Below are 8,589 nucleotides of genomic sequence, written 5' to 3'. Positions count from 1 at the left end.
GAATAAATGCTTAGAGTTGCACATGACTGAAATGTAAATCCAAGCAAATAAATATGTGTATTAAATTTTTTTAGCAGTCCTACAAATAATTACCACATTGGAAAATTTCCCTATGAAGACTGAAGTTCATTGAAACTAAATATGTAAAATAAAGTTCATATATTCCTCTGAGAGACAATATGCACCATTAACTTCCAATGAATTTTACAGTGGCACAAATAATTCACAAAACCATATACATACACCCTAACGCACCCATCTCCTTATTTATTATGACTAAAGAAAAATGGATGGACACCAAAAAAATCAAGAGGGCCAACTCGTAGCCTGAATCAAAGACCTGCCCCTTTATCAGTCCTTCCAGCTAATCTAGACAGGGAACATGGCCAGATGAGGGCAGTTCTACTTTAAGGCTACAGGAGCAGAATCATGAAAATCTGTATTGTGGCCTGCCAGCTGCCCACGGAGCAGGTGGCAGACTTGGACAATGAGGAGGTTGGGGAGGAACTTGGGCTAGTGCTGGAATCTGGGGAAGGTTCTGATGGATGCTTTGCATTGGACGAAGATAGAGAGCCAGGGCCGGCCAACATTTCCCAGCCACTGGAGAGGCAGCTGCTTTTAGAGGTTGATATGCATGAGGAAGAAGAACAGCTGGGGCCTGTTCCAGATGTACATATGTGCAGAGCAATTAGGAGGGGAGAACAATTGAGGACAAGAAGTCAACTAGGGAAGCAAAGCAAACATGGACATTGAAAAGCAAACATGGCCATCCTCCCTGGGTGGGGAATAAATAGAAGGAAAGGGGAGTGATCGTCGTAGGAGACAACAGTTCGTATTTCTGAAGATTTTGCTCATTGTGTTTTGTGCCACAAAGACTGCTTGCCAGAACTTAATTTGCGGCCTTTTGGCTGGGAACTCACGGCCTTGCAATTATCTCAAGGAACTGATAAGGTCTGTTACTGCAGTTAACTCCTTGAAGGACTATTGCCTTGACTTTTCAGTGGTGAATGCAATTAATTCACAAGCGGTAAATAAAGAGAGTTTTTTCTGACAAGATCTGTTTCTTGCTTCTGCTAAGGCTGAGTCAGAACAATCTGAAAGTATAAAACTCACACCATCTCTTTTTACAGCCTGATCAATGAAGGTAGATCATTCTCAAGTTTCTTTCTCTGACTGTTAAGCCACAGGGGGCTCCTCCCTCTCTTCTCTGATTGTTTCCTAGGCAGCATCTATTTCCTTTGTCCCTCAAGGTCATTCTCACATGTTATTTCCCCCTTTTTACATGTGCAGGACATAGAGTAGTCTTTTAAAAAATGGAAATCATATGCATGACCAGGATAGTTTATTTAAAATAATGCAATACACTTGTTAACTTGATTGCTACAGAAAGTTCAAGCAGACCAACTACTCCTGACACAAGGGCACATACATTCCCGATAAAGGGTCTTAGTACATTTGCTTGCCAATAGAACAAGTGGGAGAATGTTAAAGCATTTTCTAAAGTCTCAGACAAGCCACTTTATAAGAGTTGAGCAGCTCAATATGATAAGAACATGTTTAACTGGCTGTGAAACTGAGCTCTGCCTCTAGGGCCTGACCTGATTAGTGACTAGATTTAACTTCTTTTCCTCTCAGTATTCATGAGTCACTCTTAATAGAGTTATCCTGTGGTAAGATGGGAGGCCAATAAATTTTATAAATAAATAAATAATCCTCCTAGCTTGAACATTTCCCATGGACAGCAGAAGTTCCAGGGAGGAGTCGCAGATCATCACTTTCTCTAATAAGATCATCTAGGAGTCTGAATAAAAATGATCAAGATTTTTTTTACAGGTGACTAACACTCTGTCAACAAGTTTTTATCCAATATAAGTCTCTACCTTGGTTAAACCAGCATCCAACCATAAGATAACACCAGGGATGCACCTGAGAATCTATAACACTATTCCCAGAACCTTGGCACTGTTTGTAGGAAGGAATAATTACACTAGAGATGGATTATTTCAGGTCTTGGCTGTATAAAAGGTCATACTTCCAGTTGTAAGTAACCATCATTCTAAGGGACTATTGATATTTAACTCACTTTATAACAATTAATACTTTTTAAGATACAAAGCATCTGTATTTGTATAAGTATTCGTTCATTTGTATTTTAGATGCATACATTCTTTAGAACCACAAGTACTGTTTTTATATAAAGTTCTTAAAAAAATATACCATATTCTCTAGACCATTCTTTGCATCTTTTAGAAAGGCAAAAATAAATGTGTCTGCAGAGATTTGACCAGAGAAAGGAAAAGAAAAATAGCCAGTGCTATTGGGCATTCTTGTTTACAAAGTGGAACTTATTTTAGCAGATATGATTAATCCTCCAGCATAAAAGTCTTTGGGTGTGGTTTTTGTTGCATCATTATGCAATGTTGGTAATGATGGTCAAGATAATCAATCTTTCTCCTCTTTTCCATAAGAGAGTATAAGAACTTGGCTTCAGGGAGCTTCAGGGCTGAGAAAATATTTATTTATATTACAGTCACATGGTAATTGTTAGATGGTTTTAGAAGTAGGAAGCTTATGGAAGATAGGTCTGCCAATGGCTACAAGCCTACTAAATATGGACTGCACAAAATTGGACAGCTACTAGATGGCAAGCTTTCTGTATCTCTTTTGCTGTCAAAACTAAGTGATAATGTGGATTTTCTTGATTCAGATCCATTAGATTTAGTCTTTATGATTCCACTACCTGCCAAATCAATGCAGCATGTTTTAAATCTCACCTGCTAGGAAGTAACAGGGGGTGCATTTCCAGTTTCTCAACTTTTTAGATACATCTCATGGCTCAATGGGTGACCCAGCATGATGTGCCATCCTGAGCAACAGGAGCAGAAGCTCTTACCAGAGGGATTTTGGTCACAAAATATTCAAAGGCCATTAGAAAGCATACTTTGCATATCAAAAGCCCCCAGTTCCAATAGTTCCGTCTTTGTCTCCTGCATGATAATAATGCTCATTCCATTCAGTGTGTTATTTTCATCACATGAGTTATGCATTGAATCCTTCAAAACATCAGGTATGGAAATCCAGAAACAGCAGCTTTCAAGCCAATTGAGACCTTGGTGAATCTATCTAACTTAGCTTTCAGGTTTTTAAACTGAACTAGGTTGAAATCTTTTTGGTTTTGTTAAAGAAAAAAACAACCCACTCTTCCCAGAATAAGTGCATTGTCTTGATCGAGGTTGTATTTTTGTCTCTCAAAAAAAAATAATGATAAAGGATTCCACAGAGTAATATTGCCCCTAGGTGGTCTGTGGAAAAGAAAAATGAGAAGGGTGCCAGCCTGCTGGGTGAAACTGTTTGAGAAAGATTTCAAAAGTAATGTCTGCCAGTTTCTTTAAATCATTTCCCTCAGTGTTAAAAGCAGACTCTTTAAAATTGCTGTAAGTGTTGTGCTGAATGTGTTCGGAGTAAGGTTGATCAGTTGCAACTGAACATAATGAAGAGCTTTACTCTCGTGAAGGTACATCATTCTATGCTGATGAACATCACAGTGGGATTGATCTGGCTTGATTGACTGTCTAACCTGAGCTTCTCTGTGTACTCCTTTTGTTCATCAGATGGTAGTGAAATATCAAACTACCTAAAAAAGTCACTTGGAAGAAGAGGTTTATGGCATCATCTAAAAAAACACCCTTTTTGACCCTGTAGATCTCTAAATTATAGATCTGTCTATGGAGATTCTCAGTCATCCAGGTCATAGTTGTTCCAAAGGTGCTTTTTTCAAGAGGCAACTAGACTTTCTGGTTCTTCTTTGAAGACATTTTGCTTCTCATCCAAGAAGCACCTTCAGCTCTAACTGGATGGTGGGGACATTTCCCACCATCCAGTCAAAGCTGAAGATGCTTCTTGGATGAGAAGCGAAACATCTTTTTTTTTTAGTAAAATGTTTGAATTTTTAATTTAAAACAAATACAACATCCTTCTTTATATGCTATAGAAAGTGTGTCAGTTGGATACAAAAAGACTTTCGTGCATCTCTTCCACAATCAACAAACATAATTCATATTTACTTAAGTGTTTTAATTCAAATATTTATACATGTCACCATCATTATATCTCCATTTTCATTTGACTATAATTGTTTAAGCATCCTTCATCATAAAATATACCAAAATTTAATACATAACCACATACTGGCCTTTCAATTACTATTTCTAAAATCCTCCACTAACAATAAATCCTTATGTCCTATTCTAGCTAAACATCCATAATATTTAATAACGAAGTTTTCTAATCCTCCTTTCCAAATCACTGTTTAAAGTTTACATCGAGTTTCCTTATGTTATACACATATCTATATATACGTTGTTATTCTTATCCCTCCTTTATTTGACTATATCCTGTATCATAACATTTCCCCCTAATAATCAAAACTTTAATTATATCTAACTTATTGTTGTTGTTGTTGTTGTTGTTGTTATTATTATACAATTGTATCACAGTGGCCAGTTGTTTCGCCGGATTTGGCATTGGTTACTAGTCGGGCCCCACCCAGGGGCCTAGGACGTCGTAACGTATTTTCGTAATATGCGTGCAGATCCAAGCTGTGCGGCTTTTTGCATTTGATTGATGGTGATTTTGTCAATTTTTAACTGTTTTAAATGTAATTCCAGTGCTTTTGGAATAGCACCCAGTGTGCCAATTACCACTGGAATTACCACTGCTGGTTTGTGCCATAGTCGTTGAATTTCAATTTTTAAGTCCTGGTATTTTGCGATTTTTTCATGTTCTTTCTCAGCAACCCTGCTATCACCTGGTATTGCGATGTCTATGATTGTGACCTTATTTTTCTAACCAGTGTGATGTCTGGTGTATTATGCGCCAGTATTTTGTCTGTTTGTATGTGAAAATCCCACAAGATATAATTTTTTTAATATAATTTTTGCACAAATTCCAATGGATCATTTGTGCTACTGAATTGTGCCACAATTTATAATCAGTCAGCACGATTTTTTTACAGCAGCTGAGTATGTGATCAACAGTTTCATCAGCTTCTTTGCAAAGTCTGCATTTGGCATCATCAGAGGATTTTTCGATTTTGTCCTTAATGGCATTTGTGCGGATAGCTTGTTCTTGCGCAGCCAGGATTAGTGACTCTGCTTCTTTCTTTAATGTACCTGTTGTTAACCATAACCAAGTTTGTTCACTGTCCACTTTATCTTTTATTTTTTCCAGAAATTGGCCATGCAGTGCTTTGTTCTGCCAACTCTCCATTCTTGATTTTATCACATCTTTTCTGTATTCTTGTGGTAGCAGAGGATGGTTGTTGTTGTTGTTGTTGTTGTTGTTGTTGTTGTTATTATTATTATTGTTATACAATTGTATCACAGCGGCCAGTTGTTTCGCCGGATTTGGCATTGGTTACTAGTCGGGCCCCACCCAGGGGCCTAGGACGTCGTAACATATTTTCGTAATATGCGTGCAGATCCAAGCAGTGCGGCTTTTTGCATTTGACTGATGGTGATTTTGTCAATTTTTAACTGTTTTAAATGTAATTCCAGTGCTTTTGGAATAGCACCCAGTGTGCCAATTACCACTGGAATTACCACTGCTGGTTTGTGCCATAGTCGTTGAATTTCGATTTTTAAGTCCTGGTATCTTGCGATTTTTTCATGTTCCTTCTCGGCGACCCTGCTATCACCTGGTATTGCGATGTCTATGATTGTGACCTTATTTTTCTCAACCAGTGTGATGTCTATTATTATTATATTATTATTATATTATATTATATTAATATTACTATTATTATTATTATACAATTGTATCACAGCGGCCAGTTATTTCGCCGGATTTGGCATTGGTTACTAGTCGGGCCCCACCCAGGGGCCTAGGACGTCGTAACGTATTTTCGTAATATGCGTGCAGATCCAAGCAGTGCGGCTTTTTGCATTTGACTGATGGTGATTTTGTCAATTTTTAACTGTTTTAAATGTAATTCCAGTGCTTTTGGAATAGCACCCAGTGTGCCAATTACCACTGGAATTACCACTGCTGGTTTGTGCCATAGTCGTTGAATTTCGATTTTTAAGTCCTGGTATCTTGCGATTTTTTCATGTTCCTTCTCGGCGACCCTGCTATCACCTGGTATTGCGATGTCTATGATTGTGACCTTATTTTTCTCAACCAGTGTGATGTCTCGTGTATTATGCGCCAGTATTTTGTCGGTTTGTATACGGAAATCCCACAAGATCTTGACCATCTGATTTTCAGTGACTTTTTCAGGCTGATGTTCCCACCAGTTTTTTGCTGTTTTGATATTATAATTTTTGCACAAATTCCAATGGATCATTTGTGCTACTGAATTGTGGCGCAATTTATAATCAGTCTGTGCGATTTTTTTTACAGCAGCTGAGTATGTGATCAACAGTTTCGTCAGCTTCTTTGCAAAGTCTGCATTTGGCATCATCAGAGGATTTTTCGATTTTGGCCTTAATGGCATTTGTGCGGATAGCTTGTTCTTGCGCAGCCAGGATTAGTGACTCTGTTTCTTTCTTTAATGTACCTGTTTTTAACCATAACCAAGTTTGTTCCCTGTCCACTTTATCTTTTATTTTTTCCAGAAATTGACCATGCAGTGCTTTCTTCTGCCAACTCTCCATTCTTGATTTTATCACATCTTTTCTGTATTCTTGTTTTGTCTGTTGGGCCTTCAGTAGATTTTTGTTCTTTACTTCGATTAATAGATGTTCTTGAGTGTCTTTTAAATAATCAGCCAGTGCATGTTTTTCTTCTTCAACTGTTTGCTTCACTTGTAATAATCCTCTGCCACCTGATTTTCGGGGCAGATATAGTCTATCAGTATCACCACGTGGATGTAAACTGTAGTGGCTTGTCATTATTATTATTATTATTATTATTATTATTATTATTATTATTATTATTATTATTATTATACTCTACGCATAATCCCAAGGGATTGCTAATCTTCCTTACGTGGGTGCCATTCAATATTCATATCCAATTATACTCATCATAACACTATACATTGTATACATTAGTAACATTATCAGTTATTTATTTAAGCTATATATATTATCAATAAATTTCACTAAGTTTAACTAGTTTTAAATTATATTCTTCCATCTATCAAGCTGTATCTTTCCAATAGCAAAACAGTCTCATATCTTCTGCCATTTGTGGTGCCAGTCCTCTAATCATCTTCTTGGTCAGCTTTGTATAGACTTCTCTTAGCAACTTCTTGCTTATAAGATCTCTCATATAATGTTTATGCCCTCTTTCTGTTTTCTTATTCAGCTTATCTTTGATTGTCAGCAGTGTTATCAATGCTTTTGCTAATAGAATTTCTCTCTTTAAATCCATCGATTCTTTAGTTTTTTCTTCTTCTTTATCTTGTCCTCTGGAATAAATTTCGTCTCCATTTAATTCCTCTTTCAGTATTCCATTCTTTCCATTTTCAGAGACAATTACCATAAATATCAGCAGGTTTAATCTCTTTATATTCATTTTCCACTTCAATTTTTTGAGTTTCAACCACCCCATTTTGTATTTGATCATTTTATTCATCACATTTTATTGTTATATGCTCTACATATTCCAGTTTTTTCTCTATTCTTTCATATGTATTTGATAATTTCTGTATTTCTGAAAGTATCTTTTGTAAACTTGAGATTTGTATTTTCTTTTGAAATTGTACCATTCTAACAAACACAGCTGCTCTAGCTTGGAAGGTTAATAAAATTAAAGCATAGATTCACACAGAACGTTTGTTTTCACTTTTCTCTGATTAGAAATATACTTCAAAGGGACATCTGTGTGCTTCCCTTCTTATCACTCTCTGTAGCCAAGCAATAAAACCTTGTACTGCCAAGTCAAAACAATCCATGGAGAAAAAAGAAGTGTTCCATTTTCAATACACAAGACTCCAATCAACAAATCATCCCAGCCTCCGAGCAGTGGTAACACTGTTCAAAATCTAATTTCTTTTTGTATCATTTTTGTATTTCAAGTTAGAAAAATAGTCCAATCTTTAATGAGTTAGAAAAATACCCACAGCAATGAAAGAGGAAAACTTTAGTCCATAGGTTACAGAGAATAATAAAAGAAAAAGTAGTAGAAGAAAACTTAATTCATCCATTTCAAAAGGCTTACATAAATTCCATCCATGAAGATAGCATTTAAAAAGTAAGATAACCACTGTCCAAAACCATTCCAAATTTAATTCCGCTGCTTGGTTCTTCTATTCTCCAATTTAGATTAATTAAAATTTTTATAGGCAGTCTCTTTTTAAAACAGTAAAAGTTCCTCACCAGCTGGAAACACTTTCTCTTTCTGTATCCTTCTGTTTTGGAGCCGCCCCGACTTCATCAGCCTTGGCTGGATTTTTTGTCGCCGGCTTGAAGAACTTCTATTGCTTCTTTCAGAGATTTTGCGATATCCCTGAGGTCAGTAAGACTTATTCTTCCTGTTCACTGTCTCTTCGGGATGGTTTATGTCTAATTGGACCACCCAGCAGCAAAAGTATTGGCTGCGGTCTCAGAGCATCGAGGCCACACGTCATCTCGTCGTGATGTTGGC

The sequence above is a fragment of the Thamnophis sirtalis genome, unplaced genomic scaffold (genome assembly GCF_051295495.1).
Source record: "Thamnophis sirtalis isolate CommonGarterSnake01/CBP01778 unplaced genomic scaffold, rThaSir2_p1.2 scaffold_7, whole genome shotgun sequence".
NCBI classification, from domain to species: Eukaryota; Metazoa; Chordata; class Lepidosauria; order Squamata; family Natricidae; genus Thamnophis; species Thamnophis sirtalis.
The sequence above is the reverse complement of the archived record's forward strand: the minus strand, read 5'-3'. Positions refer to the sequence as shown.